The sequence below is a fragment of the Nicotiana tabacum genome, chromosome 10 (genome assembly GCF_000715075.1).
Source record: "Nicotiana tabacum cultivar K326 chromosome 10, ASM71507v2, whole genome shotgun sequence".
Lineage (NCBI taxonomy): Eukaryota > Viridiplantae > Streptophyta > Magnoliopsida > Solanales > Solanaceae > Nicotiana > Nicotiana tabacum.
Window position 1 is genome coordinate 49,581,975 of NC_134089.1, and position 13,618 is coordinate 49,595,592.

Consider the following 13,618-nt stretch of genomic DNA (forward strand, 5'->3'; position numbering starts at 1 on the left):
GAATACAACAGATCAATGGGTTGTCTCCCATGAAGCGCCTGATTTAACATCGTGGCACGATGCAGATAAGCGCATTTAAAGTATGCTCAATCTCAGAGGCTCGATCAAATGGGTCACTGACACTACCTTTGCTTCATCCATGCCCACATAATGTTTTAGTCTGTGCCCATTGACTTTGAATGTGCGAGAGACATTACTCTTGGCGACTTCAACCGCTCCTGACGGGAAAACTTCAACTACTCAAAATGGTCCCGACCATCGTGACTTCAGCTTGCCCGGGAACAACTTTAGTCTTGAGTTGTATAGCAATACCATGTCCCTAGGTTTGAAATTTCGCTCAACAATGTTTTGATCCTGTAGTTTCTTCATTCTCTCTTTGTACAGCCTTGTGCTCTCAAAAGTTTGATATCTGAACTCATCAAGCTTGTGCAGCTCCGTTACTCTACTTGTTCCCCGCAGCTTCAATATCAAGATTTAACTGTCTCAATGCACACCAAGCTCTCTGCTCCAACTTTACTGGTAAATGACACTCCTTCCCAAACACAAACTTTTATGGAGACATGCCGATTGGTGTTTTGAAAGCGGTTTGATAAGCCCAAAGTGCATCATCTAACTTCCTCGCCCAATCTATTCTAGTAGCATTCACAGTCTTAGTCAACACGCTTTTTATTTCTCTGTTCGAGACTTCCACTTGCCCCCTTGTTTGTAGATGATATGAGGTGGCCACCTTGTGGCATACATCATACTTCTCCAACAACTTTGCCAAGGCTCGATTACAAAAGTGAGTGCCCCTTGGGGGTGCCAAATCGGGTGAATATGTTCTTTCTCAAAAAGCCAATTACCCCCTTTGCATCATTTGTAGGGAGTGTTGCAGCTTTCACCCATTTGGACACGTAGTCCACAGCGACGAGTATATACTTGTTTCCATATGAGTTAACAAAAGGCCCCATAAAGTTGATCCCCTATACATCAAACACTTTAACCTCCTGAATTGGGTTAATCGGTATCTCATGTCGGCGGTAAATATTCCCGGTTCGTTGGCACTCATCACACCCCTTTATCTATAGATGTGCATCTTTGAACAATGTTGGCCAGTAGAAGCCCGACTCCAAGACTTTTGTAGCTGTCCTCACTCCTTCAAAGTGCCCACCATATGGTGAAGCGTGGCATGCCTGCGAAATAGAAGACTGGTCTATCTCGGGGATACATCTCCGGATCATGTTATCAATACAAATCCTGAATAGATAAGGCTCATCCCAATAATACATGCGACAATCGCAAAAGAACTTTTTCTTTTGAACAGAGGAAAGATCATAAGGAACAATACCGCTCGCTAGGTAGTTTGCAATGTCTACATACCATGGTTCTTTCTCGAGACTCGTGGCTAATAGTTGTTCATCTGGGAAAATTTTCAGAATCTCTTCTACCTCAATCTTCTTCTCAGCTCCTTCCAGCCTAGACAAATGATCAGCTACTTGGTTCTCCGTTCCCTTTCGGTCACAGATTTCCAAATTAAATTCTTGAAGTAGTAGCACCCATTGAATCAGGTGCATTTTTAACTCCTTCTTCTCGATTAAGTGCCTGAGAGCAGCATGTTCAGTGTAAACAATTACATTCGAGCCTATCAGGTATGACCTGAATTTGTCAAATGCAAACACCACTGCCAGTATCTCCTTCTCGGTCATAGTGTAATTTAGTTGGGCTCCTGATCAGTTCCAACCCTACACCACTACAAAGTGGCAAGAGCGGTCGATGTAGCTTTTACCCGAGATGGTCGGGATCGTATCTACAGGGAGCTAGAATTGGGAATTAGATTCCTATCTAAGCTAGAAATGCGCAGTGCTCTTAATTACATTTCTCATCATAATTGTTCGTTTGTTACTTCTAATTTTATACTAATTAAGATGCTAAATTAAACTAAGAGTAAATACTTGTAAGGTTTTCTAAATAGTTAAAGAGGCACTAGGGAAGTGACTTTCTCCAAAGCAAATACTTGATGGGATCTAAAGCCTAAGGCAAAGATGTTATGTTGGGGATTGCGATATAGCCAATGCACGAAATTACTCACTCTATACCTCTCGGTATCTTTAGTGACTTTGCCCTAATTGACTTTCTCAAGACCAATTGGGTGGCAAAATTGTGCAAGCAATATCGGCTCAAGTTGGGTATTACTATCTCTAGGTTTAACCCTATTAGGGCTATCAATCTCTTGATTACACCCCAATTCCTTGTTGGACTGATTTTCCTAGACTCAAGCTCTCTTTATTAAGAAGAACCCAAGTCAAATAGGCACAAATTCGTGTTTGCACCCACTAATTCAACATGGAAAACACAAATCAGTCCAAATATCAACTACCCACAAACAGTAAACCTTAAAACAAAAGAACCATCAAATACCCACACTAGGGTTGAGCCACAACCCTAGCTAATTGATCTAGCTACTCATAATGATGGAAGAAAACAGAGAAATAGATGAAGAATAACCTATATAATTTGATTACAAACTAAGATACTAAGGACTCAGTATTAAACTAGCTACAAATCACTCAAAATGGAACAAAACCGCCGTTCACGTGCTCTAGAGTCTTACAGATTACAAAAGATACCTAAAATGTAAAAATAAAGTATTTATACTAAGCCAAATTTTTTGGACAAAAATACCCCTAACGGAGGTACTGCGGTCCGCATAAAATGCACCGCGGACTGCGATGAGGCTTTTTGGCTTGACTTTCCATTTTCTGAATCTGGCCACCGCGAGCCGCATAAAATGCATCGCGGCTGTGGTGGCTTCACTGCGGTCCGCACAAAATGGACCGCGGACCGCAAAGGCTTTGATCTTCAAAACTTCCAACCTCTGAATCCCCCTCTCCGCGGACCACATAAAATGGATTGCAGCCGCAAAGAGGCTTTTTCGGCCACGAGAAATCCTCCGTGGGCCGCACTGCTTTAAGCTCTAAAAGTGCACCTCTCTGAACTTTATCCACCGCGAACCGCACTAAATGGTCTGCGGCCGTGGTGGGTCTATTGAGGCTGCAATTGATTTTATGCTGTAGTAGTGCCTTGACTTGTTCTTGGTACTTCTGTATGTTTCACTCCTTTTTGAGTTGGTTTTGACTACTTGTCACTTTTTTGATCAAACTCTGCAAACAAGTATAACATGTAAGCCTTTGGGACTATTTGTATGCATTTTTAATCAAAATTCAAGTAAAAAGGAGTGTAAAATGAACTAGAATCCCTGGTTATTAACTCCCCCAAACTTAAGCTTTTGCTTATCCTCAAGGAAACAAAATAAGTCCCACCTCCTTAAGAGTAAAACCAAGAAAATTTAGCTGACCTAAAGTGACCTCATCTAGCATCAATTGGGACTAACAATTGTCCTCAAATCAAATGAATCATTAACAACATTCACCCTTTTAAGCACTATGGTTTTAGCGCGACACAAGAGCATCAAGAGTTGACTCAACTCATCTAGGAAACTCTTTTTAACACTTTGGTCATTGTGGAACCCAAACTCATACTCCTCACTGTCCTTTAAGAAAAGCTCACTTTTAGATTGAAGCATTCAGAACGAGGATTGTGGAAAACACACTCAACTCTCTCAAAGAAAGGTCACAAGTCTGGCTCTAAGTACTATAAGCTTGCCCCTTATGTGAGTCACCACTAATGTAAGCTTCATTCAACTCAAGATCATAAAGGGCGTTTGTGGAGATATAGTGAAGGCTTTTGGTTCAGAGTATGAAATATTTGGTCTAAGTAGGTTCCATATTGCCTTAAGCACTTCATTTCTTCATTTTGGCACACATTCTCTTGACTTTTTGAGTTATTTACTTCTTTCTTACGGGTTAGAGAGACCCACTGTCACTCTTTCTTGTTCATTTCAGACCTTCTTCTCCTTTCTAAACTTTCCACCCTTTCATCTATTTTACTTTTATTGAATCCCTTCATTTCTTCTACATTATTCATTCTTTTTGACTTTTTTTTATTTTCTTTGTTTTTCATCGCCTTTCCTTTTCTTAATTTTGTACCTTTTACCACTTTGTTACATTCCTCGTCTCTTTCCCCAAACTTATGCTTTTGCCTTGTACTAAGGAAAGATCGAGTGCCAAGAGAGGGTCTTTTTAGAACGGGTAAAGGCTTGTATCATGGACTTTGAAAGAAAAAGGGCTATGGCTCAAAAGGGTTGACTAGGGATATTATCATTGGTAGGCTATGGATGTTTTCAAGATATCATTCGGATCAAGGAGAGCCTATAATAACTTTTCAAGTCAAACTACACTTAGGATTTCGCCTAGACAAACATTCAGAGCAAGTTCTAAACTAATGGCTCACGACTTGGACTTGCAATTCAAATTCTCACCACACAAGCTATAGGATTGCTAAAGAGACAGAGTCGGGGGCCCACAACAACCTTAGCTAAGATTTGAGCAACACGAATGGTCCCGAAAAACCAGTTGATGATTATCGGCCAACATAAGAGTCTCATGGTCACAACTTTTACCATCCTATACACAACAATTTGTTTTTGACCATAAGATCAAAGGCAAATGTGTTAGGCCCAAGTGAAACTTTGCTTGAGGCACCATTACTCACTAGCTACTATTTACGCCAAAAACAAAAAGAAAACAGACTCAAACCCTTAAGAAGGTGTCATGCCATCCATCATCGGGAAGAGCCACCCGGTTCACACAAATTCTACCTTTGGAAAGAACCATGGAATTAAGAAAACCAAAGGCTTATTGCACGCAAAACTCAAAACAAGAAGCTACGAAAATGAAGTAAGAAGCTATGAAAGAAAATGCGGAAAGTAAAATAAATATGTACAATAAGGGATTTAGACGAATATACATAAGGGGAAATGAATATACACATTAGAAAGTAATTTTATATACAGACCAAAGTTGCAAAGTACGAAAAGTGCAATAAACTAGTGAAATTATATACATACCAAAAGTAAAAAGAAAGCATATTAAAAAGAAAGTAGTATCATATTTACAACCCAATGTCATCAAAATAGGGCTACCCCCTCAAATTAAAGCTAGCATTGTCCTCAATGCTAACTAACCAAAATAAGATCAATAATAGATAGAGAGTAAAGAAACTCCCTATTGGCCCTCTGTCTGCATGGGATCATGATCCTGGGTCCCTGGGTCCTGTGACTGCTCGGGAACTTGTGGCTTGATCCAGATATCATATGTCAACACTGGGACCTGAGGCTGCTCTGGGGACTGTGGCTGGCTAGAGGAACCTCCCTACAGGTCCTCCAACTCTATCACTGCATCATCAGCTCGGGGAATTACCCTCTTCCTCTTTGCTTGCCTCTCTATCTCCTACTCCGGCTCAGGCTGGGCTGCTGGAATCGGGTCATGCAATAGCAACTCCAATGGCAAGTGATCAGCCTTCATTTTCTCCACTTCACCCCACAACCCCTTTACAGACTCCTTTGATGCTCGAGTCTTCCTCAACTTCTTTGTTTCCTTTGCCAGCTCCTTTAGTGCTTTTCCATGAGTACCCACAACATCCAATATTAACTTGTGGTTCTCCATGAGCTTCTTCTGGTTGTCTAGAAGCTCCTTTAGAGTCTCCTCCACTGAGGCTGGAATCTGCGGCTGTGGAGGTATGGACTGGGCTACTACTGAGCTAGAAAGCATAGACATCTTAGAGGTAGCTGTCTGCATCCAATTGTTGATACTGGCAAGGGTTTGGCTCAAACAGTGGGCAGTCAAAGGGTAGGCTGTGGATGAGGGAATATAACTGTGGAAGTAGAGGGTCCTGGGGCAATGTCTGGTGTAGCTGAGGGAGGCTAAGAAGAAGCTACAACTACTACTGGCTCTTCAGACTGGCTAGTAGAAGCAGTGCCTTTGCCTTTAGGATCTTTGGGGTTGTCATCCCCCTTGAGGCTGTACCAGGAGAAAGGTGCTTTGGGTTTCACTTTCACATGAAATTTTCTTTTCTCCACATTTTGATCCTCAAAGTACATGATCAGGAAATTTGGGAAGGGGTAGGATCTACCACCTTCATTCACCACCCTAGTAATCACCATGGACATAATATTCCCGATGTTGATCGAGTACCCCACCATGATAGAAGCCACCAATATAGCCCGGGAGATATGAAGAGAGTTCTAGCCTACTGCAAACAAAGGTCTCCCACCCTTTTACCTCGAAGTTCAAGGTTCTCCTCAAAATTTGAACTCTGGCTGTCAACCATGCTGGGGTAGTACCTGGGAGTGCCAAGTACTCTGCTACCCATGGATGGGCATCCTCACCTAATGCTACCTTTTCTAAGTATAATGTTTCATCCTCCTCCGGAAAGCTTAGGTAGTCATTGATTGTCTTGCCATCAAATTTCACTTTCAAGTTCTGCACCTTAGTCACTTTGGTGCCCTTTTTGATGTGGGCAACATTAGTGTAGAACTCCTGACTAGGTGCTCATTTGCCTCCTCAACGTTGCCTATAAAATAGTCCTAGCCCGATCTCTCTCTGAATTGCTTCTTCACATTGGGATTGTGAGGCAGAAGGTCCTTGTCAATGAATCTCCTTTCAAGTATTAACTTCCTCTCGGGCCACCACTCTCGGAATTTGTGGTAAGCAATCTAACTGACAAATCGTCTTTTCCACACCTCAGGGTTTCTAGTTCTCTCCACACCCTCGAGTTGTGGCACACCCCCTCCCTCTTCATCCGGGACCTCATCGTCGACAGGATCCTCTCTAGGTGATGAACCAGTAAGGGGAGGATAGATACTGCACTATCACTGCTGAGACCCTCAGTTGAGCCCTCAGATGACTCAGAAGAAATTGGAACTAAAGCTTGAGCAGTAGGAGTGCCTGGAGGTATATCTCTCAATCTGTGCCTCTCCGGCCAGTCAGGAACATACTCTGGCACCGATTCGGAGTCGGATGCCTCCCGGGAGGGCAAATACTCACTTCCCGACTGGGAAATAGCTCTATCCGCAGCCTTTATTGATTTTCTGATATCCTTAATTACTTGCTAGACTTGGGGGGTCAATCTGATCATACCTTGTCCCCTACCCCAGGAGGACTCTCCTTTTCCTTTTTGTTTTCCACCACCGCTCGTAATTTAACCATTTTCTGCAAGTGGAATTTAGTTGAAGCTTGTCAGTATCACAGTATAAGAAGAATCAGTGAAGAAAATAATTGCAGACAGTAGAATGCGGACCACATGAAATGCAATGCGGCCGCAAAGGACCATTGCGGACCGCAGAAAATAGCACCGCAGTCCACATTGAGGTGGGGGTAAGAATACCCACTCTCTGATTATGGGCACCACGGACCGCAAGAAATGGTCTGTGGCCGCAATAAGGAACTGCGAACCGTGAAACATCGACCTCGGCCGCAGTCCTCAACATTCACCTCTCTGAAGTTTCACCACCACGGTCCACATAAAATGGCATTGCAGACCGCAGAGAGGCATCGCGGACCGCAAAAAAACTATTGCGGTCGTGGTAAGCTTAACCCATCAACACCAACTTAGGGTTTCAATTTTCTTCACATTTGTAGCTTAATTTTCACATAAAATTAATCCCCTAGGTGTTCAATCACTAATTTTCAATAATTAACCCTAATCTAAGCATCATTAAGTAAACCTACGCTATAAAATTGAAAGAAAACAGGAAGAAAAAGAAATAGTAACTAACAAATTAAACTAAAATAAAACAAAATTAAAGATTAGGAAAAATTTAAAGTACCAGAGATGAGATGCACACAGATAATTGAGATAATGCGTGAAATTTGTGCTTAGGGCTAGGATGAACAGTGATTTTTACTATTTAGAGAGAAAAGTGCGAAAAGGGTAAATGAGGGCCTAAGGTCCTATTTATAGAAAAAAGACCTGGGACCCACTATACCTACCCACTGCGAACCGCACAAAATGGCACCACGGTCCGCAGTACTCAAAAGTATAAAGCACTGGGGAGGCAACCACTGCGGACCGCAAGAAATACTCTGCGGCCGCGGTGACAACTTCAGAGAGCCTCCACTTTTACCAATCAACATTGCCGACCACAATGAAATTTTGCCTCCACAACAAGGCCATTACGGCCGCAAAAAATGCATTATGGAATCAGTCCAAACTTTAGAGAGTGCATCATTTTTCCAGTTTAGTCCTGCACAGCATCAAATCAATCCTACACACATCTCACAACCAGTTAGACCAAAAGCAAATACGATACTAAAAAGAAAATCAAAGAAAAACAAGAATAAAGACACATGGGTTGCCTCTCAAGAAGCGCCTGATTTAAAGTTGCGGCACGACGCAGGTTACCATCAAATTACTTTAGATCGATCAGTGCCACCACGTGGCTGTCATCAATCTTCCCAAGGTAGTGTTTGACTCGGTGCCCATTAACTCTGAAGACCTCCCCATTTTTTTTTCAAGTCAAGTGCACCAAACAGAGTCACAAACACCACTTCAAAAGGTCCACTCCATTTCGACTTAAGCTATCCAGGAAACAGATGTAACCGAGAATGGAACATGAGAACCAAATCACCCACTTTGAACTCCTTGCCATGAGCATACTTATCATGAAGTTACTTCATCTTGTCTTTATACAAGGACGAAATGGAGTAGGCATGGAATCGAAATTCATCAAGTTCATTAAGCTGCTCCACACGAAGATTTGCTGCCACATCCCATTCAAGATTCAGCTTCCTCAAAGCCCACATGGCCTTGTGCTCTAACTCAACCGGTAGATGGCAAACTTTCCCAAACACCAACCGATACGGGGACATACCAATTGGAGTCTTGTAAGCAGTCCTATAAGCCCATATAGCATCATCCAATTTCTTTGACCAATCGGTCTTATTTGCATTGATCGTCTTTGACAATATACTCTTGATTTCCCTGTTTGAGACTTCAACTTGGCCACTTGCCTGAGGATGATAATGAGTAGAAACTTTGTGATTGACACCATACTTTGAAAGCAAAGTGTCAAAAGCTCAATTACAAAAATGAGACCCCCATCACTTATGATTGCTCGAGGAGTGCCAAACCTAGTAAAAATGCTCTTCTTGAGAAATGCAACAACACTCTGGGCCTCATTGTTGGGTAAAGCCACGACTTCAACCCACTTTGAAACATAGTCGACTACCACTAGAATGTATGTGTTCCCACATGAGCTAAAAATGGGCTGATGAAATCAATTCCCCACACATCAAAAATATCAAATTCAAGAATAGTATTAAGAGGCATCTCATCTTTCTTCGAAATTCCACCCGTTCTATAACATTTCTCGCATCTCTTCACAAGTTCACTTGCATCTTTGTACAAAGTTGGCATGAAAAACCCACAACTAAGAACTTTCGAAGTTGTCCTTGCCCCACCATGATGACCACCATAGGGAGAGGAATGACACGCCTCTAAGATACTCAATTGCTCCTCCTCCGGGACACACCTTCGGATAACACCATCCGTGCAGATCTTGAACAAGTACGGCTCATCCCAATAGAATTCCAAACTATCCTGTTTGAGCTTCTTCCTTTGGTTAGAAGATAGCTTACACGAGATTATACCAGTCACAAGGAAATTAGCAATATATTCAAACCATGGCACACCATTCACCGACACAGAAAGGAGTTCCTCATCGAGAAATGCATCATTGATCTCTAGGCCATCACGAGGACTTCCCTCCTCCTCCAAGTAGGAAAAATGGTCTGCCACTTGGTTTTCACTACCCTTTCGGTCCATAATCTCCAAGTCAAACTCTTGAAGTAACAAGACCCATTGCATCAGCCTAGCTTTGGAATCCTTCTTCGTCAACAAGTACCGGAATGCGTCATGATCGGTATGAACTATGACCTTGGCACCCATGAGATACATTCGAAATTTCTCCATTGCGAACACAATATCCAAAAGCTCTTTTTCAGTCACCGTGTAGTTCACTTGAGCATCATTCATTGTCTTGCTCACGTAGTATACCGAATGAAACATTTTGTTCACTCTTTGACCCAAAATCGCCCCAACCGCAACATCACTCGCGTCACACATAAGCTCGAAAGGCAAGCTTCAATTAGGTGCGATAATAATAGGAGTGGTAGTCAACTTATGCTTGGGAAGTTAAAAGACTTACATACATCCCTCATTGAACACGAACTTGGCATCTTTTCCCAATAACTTGCACAAGGGATTCACTACCTTCGAAAAATCCTTTATAAATCTCCGGTAGAACCGCGCATGCCTAAGAAAACTTCTAACTCCCTTTACTGAAGTAAGGGAAGAGAGCCTTGAAATCACTTCAATTTTTGCTTTGTCCACATCTATACCATGCTTTGAAATTTTATGGCCAAGGACTATGCCCTCCTCAACCATGAAGTGGAATTTCTCCCAATTAAGCACAAGATTGGTTTCTTCACAATGGGCCAACAATCTATCAAGATTTTTCAAACATTCATCAAACGAGTCACCTACAACACTGAAGTTGTCCATGAACACCTCCAAAATTTCCTTCACCATGTCGGTAAAAGTAGCCATGATAGACCGCTGAAATGTAGCCGGTGCATTACACAACCCAAACGGCATCCTAGAAAAGGCAAAGGTCCCATATGGACAAGTGAAGGTGGTCTTCTCCTGATCTTCCGAAGCAATCAAAATTTGGTTGTACCCAAAATACCTATCCAAGAAACAGTAGAAGGCACGCCCAACAAGTCTGTCTAGCATCTGATCAAGAAAAGGCAATGGGAAGTCTTCCTATTATCAAGATCCAAAGAGAGTTTCTGAGGCTCATAAGAGTAAGAGCCCATTCCATGTAAAGCATTGACACACTCTACTCGGCCTTCATTCTCATTTACATCAAGATTCAACAATACCACCTCAAGAGGGTCCTCCACATTGATCATTGCACTAGTATCATCAACTATCACTACCGTGACAAGATCCACAAAAAAGCACACTTCAGAACTGTTGGGCTGCTTCATTGACTTGCATACATGAAAGACCACTTTCTCATCACCCACCCAGAAGTTGATTTCCCCTGCTTCCACATCAACTAAGGCCTTTGCAGTAGCAAGGAAAGGTCTTCCCAATATGATCAGAACTTCATAATCTACCTCACAATCCAAGATCACAAAATCAATCAGCAAGATATATTTGTCCACCCAGACAAGAACATCATCAATTATACCCAAAGGTCTCTTCATTGTTCTATCCGACATTTACAATCTCATGGAAGTCGGCCTTGGTTGCCTAATACCCAAAGTCTTGAAAACAGAGTAGGGCATCAAATTGATACTTTCCCCCAAATTACATAGAGCTTTTTCAAAATCTGCACTCCCAATGGTGTAAGGGATGATGAAAGCACCGGGGTCTTCTAGCTTTGGAGCCATTGAGTGTACTATTGCACTAACTTGGTAGGTCATCCTGATAGTCTCACAATCCATGTATCTTTTCTTTGTCACAAAATCTTTCATGAATTTAGCATAACCCTGCATTTGCTCTAGAGCCTCCACCAAAGGCACATTGATGGACAAGCTCTTCATCATATCAATAAACTTCTTAAACTGGTTCTCATTTTTCTGCTTCGCGAGCCTTTGAGGATAATGTGGAGGTGGCCTTGGAAAAGGAGCCTAGGCTTTAGGCATAACTATTTCCGGCATGTCTATTACGTGTTCCCTAGATGGGTTCACGTCATTTTGAGTTTCCACCTCAGCATCTTGGATATCAATCCTCACTTCCTCATTCACCTTTTTATCAATCACATTTTCAACCACCAAAGGGATCTCATCCTCTTGCAACTCAACTTCATCACTCAAAATTTCTTGTTGTTTGGAGGCATTCACATCACCGCCTCGTCCACTTCTTGTAGTTACTGCCATTACATGTTCGGAATTGTTCCCACCCTTCGGGTTTACTACCCTATCACTAGGTAGAGCCCCCTTAGGGCGAGTATTCAAGGATTGAGAGATTTGGCCTAATTGAACCTCCAAATTTTTGATTGAAGTATTGTGGGATGCCAACTGGCATTAGAGTCAGCATTATTTTTCATAATCTATCCAAACATCATTTCAATTCTCCCCATTTCATTGTTAGACGAACTAGGACATTGGGATAGAAATGGGGGTAGATTGTTCGGTTGTTGATACATTGGGAGCCTTTGAAAGCCTTGCCCCTGATTTCCATTGTTCCAACCACCCTGATTGTTATTTCCACCCTAGTTATTGTTGTTGCCATTCCAATTACCCTGATTGTTCTGATTGCCCCAATTTGCATTTTGGTTGTTGTTCCCCTAATTACTATTCCCTTGTTGTTGATTTCCCCAATTGCCTTGGTGTCTCCATTGTTATTGGTTGGAAGAATTGCCCCTTTGGCCTTGATAATTGTTCACATATTGCACTTCTTCATTTTGCTCATCATAACCATCATCTTGGAATTCATCACTATCATTGTCATATTGATCTGAACTCCCTTGGTTCCGTTGACCTCTTTGTCTTCTTTTGTTCACTAACATGTTGACACCCTCCATAGCATTTACCTGTCGTTGATTTTGAACCTGCTGTAACTGTGCATTTGCTAGCTGGTTCATTGTTGTTGTCAGCTATGCTATTGCCTACCCATGATCATAGAGCTCTTTGTGCAAGTGAGTGACCGTGGGGTCACCCTATGGCATATTGGCTCTACTTCGCCAAACGGAGGACGTATCAGCCATCTCATTAAGAATGTCACAAGCCTCATCTCAAGGCAGCTTCATGAAATTACTCCCGGTAAGTTGGTTCACTATGCACTGATTTTTTGTGTTAATGCCCCGGTAGAATGTCTGTTGTATCATTGCCTCAATCATATCATTGTTGGGACATTCCTTTACCATGGTTCGGTATCTCTCCCATATCTCATGTAATGGTTAGTAAGGCTCCTGCTTGAAAGCTAAGATCTCATCCCTCAATGGTGCCATATGTCTCGGCGTTATCTTCCAACTCATCCCAAGTAGTGATGGAATGGTTGGGAAGCCTTTCAAGACAGTCCAAAACCTTCACTCTAAGTGAGAAAGGGAATAATCTCAACCGAAGTACATCCTCGGACACATTTGTTTGCTTGCTCCCCCAACAGGTATCCACGAAACCCTTAAGATGTTTGTAAGCATTTTGATGGGGAGCACCTGTGAAATACCCTCGCTACTCTAACAATGTTAGCATCACATTTGTATTTGAAAATTGCCCGCCCGGATCCGGGGTGGGACAATTGCACTAGCATATCCTTGGTTGGGAAGCACTCAAGGATCCACTCTTGGAGGTGGCGGGGTAGGGTCTAGAACATTATCATTGGCCTGGTGGCCTCTCCTTTGTCCTTGAGGTACTATAGGAACCCATCATCAATATTGTCATCTACCTCCTACCCCGCTAGTGATCAGGTCCAGCCCTACACCACTACAAAGTGGCAAGAGCGGTTGATGCAACTTTTACCTGAGATGGTCGGGATTGAATCCACAGGGAGCTAGAATTGGGAATTGGATTCCTATCTAAATTAGAAATGCGCAGTGCTCTTAATTATACTTCTAATCATAATTGTTCGTTTGTTACTTCTAATTTTATACTAATTAAGATGCTAAATTAAACTAAGAGTAAATACTTGTAAGGTTTTCTAAATAGTTAAAGAGGCACTAGGGAAGTGACTT